The sequence below is a fragment of the Bufo gargarizans genome, chromosome 1 (assembly GCF_014858855.1).
Source record: "Bufo gargarizans isolate SCDJY-AF-19 chromosome 1, ASM1485885v1, whole genome shotgun sequence".
Classification (NCBI taxonomy): domain Eukaryota; kingdom Metazoa; phylum Chordata; class Amphibia; order Anura; family Bufonidae; genus Bufo; species Bufo gargarizans.
Window position 1 is genome coordinate 285081239 of NC_058080.1, and position 12250 is coordinate 285093488.

A 12250-nucleotide genomic window follows, 5' to 3' on the forward strand; every position below is an offset into this window, starting at 1 on the left:
CCTGATGAACGAGCATTTCCTTCATTGAGTAATCATCTGCACTATTACACACGCAGATTGGAAAAAATGTACCTGTCCCTGCATCAGCAGCGTGATCCTCAGCTCCGGCACCCACGCACCTAGAGACCCATCTGCTCAATTACATCCTCTGCTGTTATAGGCTGACCTATGGGAGAGTCAGGTCACCAGTCGAATCATGTTCTGCTCCGGGGACCTGGCTCGTACAGGAAGAGTTGCATACTTTATTTTGGTGTGAGACCTCACTCCTCAGGTACCAAAGCACAGAGTCGGTATCATCATGTCTCTGTTGCAAGGCGACCCCCAGGAGTGGGTGTTTTCATTTCCAACCAATTACCGTGAGTTGTATTCTGTAGACAGTTTCTTTTTCACTAGCGGTCTTTTGTATAATGAGCCAGACAGAGCAGCTTCTGCAGAGACTCAGATCTTCTTTTTGCGTCAAGTCAGACGACTGGTAGATGAGTATTGTTCTAAGTTCCGCAAGTGGTGTACTGCGTCTGGCATCATTTCAGTTTAGACTGGGCCTTTCAGACACTCTGAAGGACCTTCTAGTTAGTCATCCGACCGAAGGGCCCCTAGACGAAGCAATGTCTTTAGCTATCCGACTCAACAGATGCCTTAGGGAACACATGTCCTTGTCCATCCTTCTTCCTTTTTCTCTATTCCTCAAGCCTCTGTGTCCAAGGCGCTGATTGAATCTGAGGAACCCATACAAAGAAAAGAACATTGCAAGAAACATACCTTCTGCTTCTACTGTGGCAGTCAGGAACATCAGTTACAATTTTGTCCTGCTAGGTCGAAGTTGGAAAACGTCAGTGTCTGAGTGATGATTGGAAAGGTCACTCACAAGATGCACAGGTATTTATCAAAAGAGTTTTACTGCCTGTTCATCTGTCTTCTCAAGGAAGGTCTGTTTCTGGTTTGGATTTTGTGAATTCTGGGGCTGCAGCTAGTTTTCTTTGATTTTGTGTCAAGCTTAGGATTCAAATTACTTAGATTACCTGAACCCATTCCGGTCTCCGGGGTAGATACTACTCCCTTGGCGGGTGGGTTTATTAAGTATAAGCCTCCTGTTTCGGTAATGACTTTTGTTGAGCAAAATGAAGCATCCAAAGTGGAATTCAATCCGAAGTTTAGGAAAAATTATTTTCGCAACAAATTTGAATTTCCTTGCACTTTGTGGTAATGAATCGATTTTTTCCTAAAATGGTGGCTACATGTTTTACAAAGTGAAAGTAAGAAGCCCAGGAATGCAAGATCACCCATAATGCCATGCAGACAGCCATTTAGCAGCTAGCCAGCCTCTGTGAAGTCACAGCCCTATGTGACACAGTCCTCATCCTGTGCGGTGTCAGCCATTTCACTGTGAGCTGAGCATATGATAAGCTCAGTGTTCAAGAAGCCTTTAATTGTGGAATATAGGATAGGGAGACTGCAGGGACAGTAAAGGGACAGTGTAGGGAAATTGTATGGAGAGTTTTTACACACTGTAGAGTGAGCATAGGGAGACTGTAGGGACAGTGCAGGATCTGTAATCTGAAGCTAAAGGGGTCCATAGGAGACAGCCCACTTTGCATCAATCCCTGTATAGAGCACAGAGCTATCTAATTTTAAAGTGTACACCTTGTTTAATAGATTAGCAATTCCATTAGGTCTTCATTCTCAAACTGGGGTGAAAAAGCTTTCTCATTTAACTGTTATTGGGGGGGTTCAGCTTGTTAAATAGATAAGCAATTCTATTACGCCTTGATTGCCAAATTGGGGTGAATAAGTTGTCTAATACTACTGTTATTGCGGTGCCCACCTTGTTAAATAGATAAGCAATTCTATTACGCCTTGACTCATAAATTGGAGTGAATAAGATTTTTAATTTTACTGTTATTGGGGCATCCACCTTTTTTTAATAGATAAGCAATTCTTTTAGTCCTTGATTCTGAAATTGAGGTAAATAAGCTGTCTATTTCTACTGTTATTGGGGTGTCCACCTTGTATAATAGATGAACAATTCTATAAGGCCCTGATTCATAAATTGGGGTGATACAGGTGTCTCATTCTTGTTTATAGAATTGATATTTAACCATTTCTGTTAGCCAAACACTTACTTTAATTTAGTGTTACTGAGTGATCTTATTTAGCACCCTCTGTGCAGTGCAAATAAATTGATTCTTCGCACAGCAGAATTGACTTCAAGTTGATCGTAGTATTTTGCTTGGAAAAATTATTTTATCAGAAAAGTCATGAATCTGCAAAAACGCTTCCGTTACAATAATACAACTGCATAAATCAGTCATGAACGGATCCGGTTTATTATGTCTTATATAGCCATGACGGATCCGTCATGAACACCATTGAACACCATTGACTTACATTGTGTATCCGGACGGATCTGTCTTGCTCTACACCACATCACGGACAGAAAAACGCTGCTTGCAGAGTTATTCTGTCCGCGATGGGAGAGCAACCGAATGGAACGGAATGCATTCTGGTGCATTTCGTTTCGTTCAGTTTTGTCCCTATTGACAATGAATGGGGACAAAACTGAAGCGTTTTCATCCGAATTGAAAACGGAAGTGTGAAAGTAGCCTTATTTTTTTGTGAGAACATTAGTCTTGTAGCGAAGCAAATAAATTTGTCTTTTATTAAATATATTAGTCTTTTACCAAATAAATTAGTCTGCTCCAGTATTACAATCCCCGATCCCTGTGATGAATACATTGAGCGGGTAATTCCTACCTGTCGGCAAAGGGGAGACACGCTGCGATCCCTTTAGTGCAGTGAGTGTGCAGCCTCGGACTTGTAAGGGCATCACAGAACAGTTAGTACTGAACGCCACTTGGCCCTCGAGGAAGTCTGATGTGGAACGCCTGGGGTCAAATAACTCCTTGTATTAGGGTTAAAACCAAATGGGCCAAACTTGCTGGATGGATCAAACATGGCATCTGGATTACTGCTATACAGGAGGTTTGCAATAGTTTATGGTCAGAACTATGACAGTATTACTAGACAAATCACTCCACCAAGTTAAACAAAAGTCATCATTCTTAGCTACCATGTTTTGTTATGGAAAAAAAATAATTGGCGTCACTCTTACAGCCACAAGAAAATTTAAACAAATTCTAAGTCACTGTCCATGTGGATCCCTCCATAAGATCCGGGATCCCTCCATACTATGAACTTAATTATGTTTTGGTTTCAACGTGTATTAGGATTAAAACCAGATGGGAAAATAACTGAAATAAAGTGGCCTAAACTTTAGGCCACTTTATTTCAGTTATTTTTCTTGATATGTTTAGAATGTGCCTTGCGTACTACTGGTAGCATTCTGTTGCACCTGGTAGCCTGTGTTACATGGCCTGTTATAAGTGGGCTTACAGCCTTATCATCTCTCCCACTACCTGAGTGATTTCACTATGGAGGTATGTGGGAGCTTGGCTGTAAGTTGGATCTTAGCACCTCTCAGACCGCGTTCACGCACCGTAGGTAGTTTAGTGGTAGGAACCCATGCCACACTGAGATACCTTGATGGTGGTGCAAAAGGGCTCTGATGTGTTCCTGACAGGAATACATTGGCTAAAGTCTCAGTTCTTAACATCAGCTTGAGGGATTAGCCAGTGTTGTCAGTTGCATATCATTGTGGTGCACCTTTCGCAGTGATTTAAAACCAGATGGGCCGAACTTGCTGGATGGTTTAAACATGGCAGCTGGATTATTGCCATAAGGAAAGAGTATCGTTGGTTATGGGAATGAACTACACAAATCACTCCACCAATTTAATCCAAATTCATTGTAGCTAATACATTTTTTTAGTCAGTATTTGGCCAGTGTTTTGCATCAGTATTTGAACAGAATTTGTAAGCCAAAAGCAGGAGTGGATCCAACACACAGATAAGATGCAAATAATTCCATTACATTTTATCTCTGTTTTGGACCCACTCCTGTTTTTGGCTTACAATTGCTGATCAAATATTGATGCAAAACACTGACAAAATGCTGACCATCTGAAAGAGGCTTCATGGATGCTCAAAATACAAGATTGTTTGTTTTTTTGTTTTATGTACTTCTTACGGATCAGAAGAACTGAAACATAAACAGTGATGTTAACACCGTCTAAGGCCTCGTTCACACTTCAGTGTTTGGTCAGTGATTTCCATCAGTGATTTGTGAGCCAAAACCAGAAGTGGAGCCTCCACAGACATGAGGTAGAAGGGAAAGATCTGCTCCTGTTCTGTGTCTAGAGTTGTACCTGGTTTTGGCTCACAAATCACTGATGGAAATCACTGACTAAACACTGAAGTGTGAACGAGGCCTAACTGCTGCTGCTGCTGCCACCCTCCCCACTCTGTCATGGGACCATTACTGCTGCTGCCACCATCCTCACTCTGTCATGGCGCCAATAATTGAATCTTGGGGCACTGCACGGTTAAGCCCACAGCAATAAATTAGACTTGACGCTTTTATTGATCTGTAATGCTGGCGCACAGTAATTCCACAGCAAATGTGTAACGTAATACACGTAATACCTTCTCCTTACACTGTCCCTGCTGTTTAAATTCCAAGCCTTCACAATGAGATTGGGCCACCAAGTAGGATGCATATGATTAGGCAGAGTACCCTGGGTATACCCAATTTATCGCAATTTGTGACAAATTAATTCAGAACAAATCAAATTTCTTGATTGTGCTATTGAACTTGTCCTTTGGGCTGTGCAATGCCCTGTTTTCCAAAACCTCTTTAATGATGGGTCTGTTTGTGGTTGTCTATCTTGACGATATTTAAATTTTTTCTTCTGACTAGGCTTCTCATATTATTCATGTGAGAAAGATTCTTCAGAAAATGAGAGAAAACCAACTGTTTGCTAAATTAAGTAAATGTGGTTTTGGTGTAAGAAAAGTATCTTTCCTGGGTTATATATCACCTCAAAAATTCTATATGGACCCCACTAAAGTGCAAGCTGTAGTTGATTGTGCTAGACCCACTTCCCCCAAAGCCCTTCTGAGATTCCTTGGCTTTGAAAATTTGTATAGAAAATGTATTAGGAATTTCTCAGTCAATGCTTAACTGCTTACTTACTTAACCAGGAAAGGGGCAGGTCTTCTTGGTCTCCTGGTGCACTGAGGCCCTGAAAGAGAGTTTCATTAGTGCACTGATTCAACCTGATGTTAGCAAACAGTTCATTATTGAGGTGGATGCTTCAGAGTTAAGAATGGAAGCTGTATTGTCTCAGGGGTCATCATCCTCAACAAATCTGCTACCATATGCTTTCTCTTTAAGAAAATTTTCCTCTGCTGAGAGGAGTTATGATGTTGGTAACTGGGAATTACTAGCTATTAAACATCTGGTTTCTAGATCCTATTGGTGGCCTACTTGGTCACGAGATGTAACTGCCTTTGACTCTGCCTGTGAGGTCTGCGCGAGGGCCATGGTACCCAGTAGACATCCTGCGAGCTTACTTTGTCCCTTGCCCATTCCACAGAGACCTTGGACTCACATTTCTATGGATTTTATAACAGATCTTCCCTCCTTCCAGGGAAAGACTGTCATTTGGGTAGTCATTCATAGATTTTCCAAAATGTGTCATCTGGTTCCATTAAAGAAGCTCCCTGACGCTAAAAAATTAGCAATTTTTTTTATTGTTGATAATATTCTTAAACCTCATGGGATTCCTAAGTCCATTGTCTCTGATATGGGGTACAGTTTGTCTCTAAATTCTGGAGAGAATTTAGCAAAAGGTTGGGAATAAAACTGTTCTTCTCTTCGGCGTTCCATTCTGAGACAAATGGTCAAACTGAAAGGGTCAACCAGGTTTTGGAACAGTTCTTGAGATGCTTTGTATTTGATTGTCAAAATCAATAGAAAAGGTTTCAAGCGAATAAGAAGCATTACTTGGGTCCGAATTTTGTTTTGGGAGAACTTGTCTTAGGGTCCCATCTGGTAAACTTGCTCCTAAGTTTATTGGTCCATATAAGATTACCTCTATAATAAACCTGGTATTTTTCCATCCTCAATTACCATCTTCATTCAGGATACATAATGCTTTCCATAAATCATTTCTTAAAGGGAACCTGTCACCTGGATTTTGTGTATAGAGCTGAGGACATGGGTTGCTAGATCGCCGTTAGCACATCTGCAATACCCAATCCCCATAGCTCTGTGTGCTTTTATTGTGTAAAAAAAATGATTTGGTACATATGCAAATTAACCTGAGATGTGTCCTGTCCCTGACTCATCTCAGGGTTAGGACACATCTCAGGTTAATTTGCATATGTATCAAATCTTTTTATTTTTTTTCACAATAAAAGCACACAGAGCTATGGGGACTGGGTATTGCGGATGTGCTAGCGGCGATCTAGCAACCCATGTCCTCAACTCTATACACAAAATCCCAGTGACAGGTTCCCTTTAAGAAATATATTCCTCCTGTGGTTCTTCGAGCTAAATCTCCTGATCCTGTTGTATTCCAAGGCGAATTAGAGTATGAGGTGGACAAAATTCTTGACTCTCATATTGTTCAGGCACCCTTCAGTACCATATCCTTTGGAAGGGAAATGGTGCTGAGCAAAGAACATGGGTCGCTGCTCGGGATGTTCATGCTCCTCGTTTAATAAGGAAGTTTTATCTTGAGTTCCCATCTAAGCCTTCTCCCTATGTTGAGGGTCCAGTGGCCCCTCTTAAGAGGGGGGGGGGGCAATGTAAGAAATTTACCTGTCCAGGCGCCAGTGGTACGATCTTCAGCTCCAGCACCAGCACGCCAGGAGAGACCCACTGAGCCACACCCCCAGTGATGCAACCACCTCCTTAGTTTCAGAGTGAAATGCTATTCTTTCTCTCCACAGCAAGCATTCGCTGGGGGAGATGAGCAGTGGGCTGAATGACAGCCCATCTGCTCAGTTACATGCTCTGCTGTTAGGCTGACCTATGGGAGAGTAAGTTCACTAGCCAATCAGGTTCTGGTCCAGGGACCTGGCTCCGTATTTAAACCCCCTATTGCTTTTGACCATTGCCAATTATAGTCTTTTGTGGCTCTCTAGTGTTTACAGTGTTTACGCCATTCTCCCTTGTCCCTGCGTTCCTGTGTTTCTGACTTTGGCTTGTCTTTGACCCTTCTTTGCCTCACATTGTGGTACCTTGTAGCTTGCATTCCTCCTTGTTTATTGCCCTTAACAGTTAATATGAGTTCTGATAGAAGCATTTATTTTCCATCATCTCTATCTTCAACGAACCCTCCTAGTTGGCAGCCTTCTTTTCTCCTAAGTGTCAATACCTCTGGTGCTAAGAAAATATTTCATATAGTCTTCCTGTTGGTAAGTTGTATGACAACAGTCAGCATTTGCACTACCAGAAGGAGGAAATTAAGGTGGAGGAGGGGGATGGCATGATGACTGAAATATACAGTAAAGCTGTGTTGATGGTGGTAGTAGTGACATTTGTAGCCATGGTGGTGGTAGGGACACTGGTAGCCGTGGTGGTACGTGTACTTGGGGACAATATAGAGATGAAAAACATGAGAAAGGTCAAGATTTCCATGACATCAAAGAGATGATAACATCATAGGAGCAGGATTGTGGTGGCAATAAAGGGAGGGGCTGACATATGGCCAGTACATCTAAAAAAAAAATGCCAGGGGCATATCTACTTATACTGTGGTCAGTTCGGGAGCAGGTGAGGCTACTGTTGTTGGAGTCCGGTGAAACAAATTTTCAAACCTAGAGAAAGCTCATATAGTGGCAGCTCTGTTGGGCATCTCCTGTGTGGGAATTCTTTGAAAATTGCTGGCTGACAAAACCATCTCTGTGTGCAAGCTATGCAGGCAGAGAACAAAATGTGGATATTTAGGCACCGGGGTAGGAACTGTGGCATTCCTTCATCATATATTTAGACATCACAGGCTCAAATGGGAAAATTGAAATGAGAAAAAGGTAGTGAATAGTGATCTGGATTAATTAAGACTTAACTTTTACTTTTGATACGCTATAAAATATATCCCTCAAAATATACTAGAGGTTGAATGTAAAATACAGTTTTCCACAGTCCCACACTCAGAGGGGCTCCTTGGAAACAAAAACAGCTGTGTCTACACTTATACAATCAGTGTTAGACACTAAAGGGTGACAAGAGCTGATATGCACAAGCAGAAAGAGAAGAAAACGACCCCAGAAGTCCCCCAGCATATATAACAAGGGCAGTGCCCGTATAATAAATAAATATAGGGGGACACCCGAAAGAAAATAACTCGGTACAAGCTCCGAGCATAACGGCAGAAAACAGAAGAAAAGAGCTTAGAGTACCAATAATTAAAAAAATATATACGTTTTTATTAAATTCATGATAAAAAACACACATGTAGTAAATATCAAGGACAGGGTAAGGGAGCAGGGAAAAAGAAAACGAGCGCCATCCTGGACGGACACACTGGTCACAACGTATAATGGTCTATCAATAGGGTTACTGCAGATATGGGAAAAACAACTGATAATGTATGGTACAATGACCAACCCATAGGTGCAGACCTGATGAATAATTTACTGTAGAGGGTGAGTGGAGATCAAAAAATGGTCAAGCCGCCATGGCTATAGTGCATAATATATGGTACAAAAAACATAGGTAGCGCCATCCTGGTTTTCCGTTCACATTTGGTCCCATATCGGTGAGTGTTTGATCACAGGTTCCCAGCCATGGCTATGTGCTGCCAACGTTGAGCTATTTCGCTTGGTCCATCATTGTTGATTTATTGGTACACTGTCTACACCTCGTATGACCTATGTTTTTTGTACCATATATTATGCACTATAGCCATGGCGGCTTGACCATTTTTTGATCTCCACTCACCCTCTACAGTAAATTATTCATCAGGTCTGCACCTATGGGTTGGTCATTGTACCATACATTATCAGTTGTTTTTCCCATATCTGCAGTAACCCTATTGATAGACCATTATACGTTGTGACCAGTGTGTCCGTCCAGGATGGCGCTCGTTTTCTTTTTCCCTGCTCCCTTACCCTGTCCTTGATATTTACTACATGTGTGTTTTTTATCATGAATTTAATAAAAACGTATATATTTTTTTAATTATTGGTACTCTAAGCTCTTTTCTTCTGTTTTCTGCTGATATGCACAAGCACCTTAGGTGCACAAAGACGAGGTAGCAGTAATCAGTGTATACTGGCACCCTATGTGCACAATTCAAGCAATAATGCGGAAAACAACATATAACAGTGTATACAGGTCCTTCTAAAAAAATTAGCATATTGTGATAAAGTTCATTATTTTCTGTAATGTACTGATAAACATTAGACTTTCATATATTTTAGATTCATTACACACCAACTGAAGTAGTTCAAGCCTTTTATTGTTTTAATATTGATGATTTTGGCATACAGCTCATGAAAACCCAAATTTCCTATCTCAAAAAATTAGCATATCATGAAAAGGTTCTCTAAATGAGCTATTAACCTAATCATCTGAATAAACTAATTAACTCTAAACACCTGCAAAAGATTCCTGAGGCTTTTAAAAACTCCCAGCCTGGTTCATTACTCAAAACCGCAATCATGGGTAAGACTGCCGACCTGACTGCTGTCCAGAAGGCCATCATTGACACCCTCAAGCAAGAGGGTAAGACACAGAAAGAAATTTCTGAAGGAATAGGCTGTTCCCAGAGTGCTGTATCAAGGCACCTCAGTGGGAAGTCTGTGGGAAGTAAAAAGTGTGGCAGAAAACGCTGCACAACGAGAAGAGGTGACCGGACCCTGAGGAAGATTGTGGAGAAGGACCGATTCCAGACCTTGGGGGACCTGCGGAAGCAGTGGACTGAGTCTGGAGTAGAAACATCCAGAGCCACCGTGTACAGGCGTGTGCAGGAAATGGGCTACAGGTGCCGCATTCCCCAGGTCAAGCCACTTTTGAACCAGAAACAGCGGCAGAAGCGCCTGACCTGGGCTACAGAGAAGCAGCACTGGACTGTTGCTCAGTGGTCCAAAGTTCTTTTTTCGGATGAAAGCAAATTTTGCATGTCATTTGGAAATCAAGGTGCCAGAGTCTGGAGGAAGACTGGGAAGAGGGAAATGCCAAAATGCCTGAAGTCCAGTGTCAAGTACCCACAGTCAGTGATGGTGTTGGTCCACTGTGTTTTATCAAGGGCAGGGTCAATGCAGCTAGCTATCAGGAGATTTTGGAGCACTTCATGCTTCCATCTGCTGAAAAGCTTTATGGAGATGAAGATGTCATTTTTCAGCACGACCTGGCACCTGCTCACAGTGCCAAAACCACTGGTAAATGGTTTACTGACCATGGTATTACTGTGCTCAATTGGCCTGCCAACTCTCCTGACCTGAACCCCATAGAGAATCTGTGGGATATTGGGAAGAGAAAGTTGAGAGACGCAAGACCCAACACTCTGGATGAGCTTAAGGCCGCTATCGAAGCATCCTGGGCCTCCATAACACCTCAGCAGTGCCACAGGCTGATTGCCTCCATGCCACGCCGCATTGAAGCAGTTATTTCTGCAAAAGGATTCCCGACCAAGTATTGAGTGCATAACTGAACATAATTATTTGAAGGTTGACTTTTTTTGTATTAAAAACACTTTTCTTTTATTGGTCGGATGAAATATGCTAATTTTTTGAGATAGGAAATTTGGGTTTTCATGAGCTGTATGCCAAAATCATCAATATTAAAACAATAAAAGGCTTGAACTACTTCAGTTGGTGTGTAATGAATCTAAAATATATGAAAGTCTAATGTTTATCAGTACAGTACAGAAAATAATGAACTTTATCACAATATGCTAATTTTTGGAGAAGGACCTGTACATAATGCACAGCGGCATAAAGAAAAAACACATAATGATTAGGTGCAAGAAGATACCGTGCAACGGAAATGCACAGCTGCACCTATGTCATAAAGGTGCACGGCAGCACCATTGAAACCCAGTGTCCTACCCTACAGGTGATGGGCTCTTCAGACACCTCCATTCTGTTGTTTCTTGGTAGGGTGGTCCGGTTCGATGGTAGGGAGTCTTCACGATATGGGGGGATCACAGGAAGATGTTCCTATTTGTCCCTAGACGACCCTCAGGGACCTACAATAGCCCTGTTAATTTAACCACGGTGTGTCCCACTAGTTGGGCCTCCGTCCGGAACCTAACCCTGGAATTGCGTTCCCTATTTTGCCCTGAAAAGATCCCAACATGCACGTTTCTGAGGCAGAAACAATCCTCTCATCAGGGGAATATGAAAAGTGGGCTAAAATATGTTTCGCTTGCCAGAGACGGTGTTCAACACCAAGCATTTGCTGGGAGGAGGACTCGCCAGCAGGTACAAGAACCATTGGGATAGATGGCTCCCAAGTGGAATAGAATGCACAGGTAGGTGCAAAACAGAAAGGGAAAAGAGAAAGGGACAGATGAAAGACCCCCTCCCTTCGTTGCGGTACACAATTGGGGCCGCAGGCATTGATGTTACCTTTATGACATAGGTGCAGCTGTGCATTTCCATTGCACGGTATCTTCTTGCACCTAAACACTGTGTGTTTTTTTGTTTTTTCTTTATGCCGCTGTGCATTATGTATACACTGTTATATGTTGTTTTCCGCATTATTGCTTGAATTGTGCACATAGGGTGCCAGTATACACTGATTACTGCTACCTCGTCTTTGTGCACCTAAGGTGCTTGTGCTTATCAGCTCTTGTCACCCTTTAGTGTCTGAAACTAAATATATATTGTATATTGTATAAGTGTAGACACAGCTGTTTTTGTTTCCAAGGAGCCCCCCTGAGTGTGGGACTGTGGAAAACTGTATTTTACATTCAACCTCTAGTATATTTTGAGGGATATATTTTATAGCGTATCAAAAGTAAAAGTTAAGTTTTAATTAATCCAGATCACTATTCACTACCTTTTTCTCATGATTCATGCGAGTGATCATTTATGAACATCATTTCTCTGAAAATTGAAATGACCAGCAATGTCAGCAGGGCCATCTGTCTAACCATGTCCAGGAGAGTGTGTGGACTTTAGCGACAGAATGGTCTGCCTTCGCAGCGCATGATTTGCGAGGTTCCAACTTGCTGAGTCTGGTCACATGACTCTCCATCAGCAGCCATCTTATGGACAGTACCTTTAGGCAGACATGGCTTGTGAAATATAGCAAACGGCACATAATATGAACAAAGGCTATATTAGTAGGTGCCTTATAGTCATCTTACATGCACACTGGTCAACAGTCGTCAGAAAGT

At 42.0% G+C, this 12250-nt stretch overlaps 1 protein-coding gene across 2 annotated transcripts in view; it reads left to right on the forward strand.

The window, feature by feature from the left end:
• The window catches only part of SHROOM3 (shroom family member 3), a 433756-nt gene that overhangs the window by 216027 nt on the left and 205479 nt on the right, over positions 1-12250 (forward strand). The window lies entirely within an intron of this gene.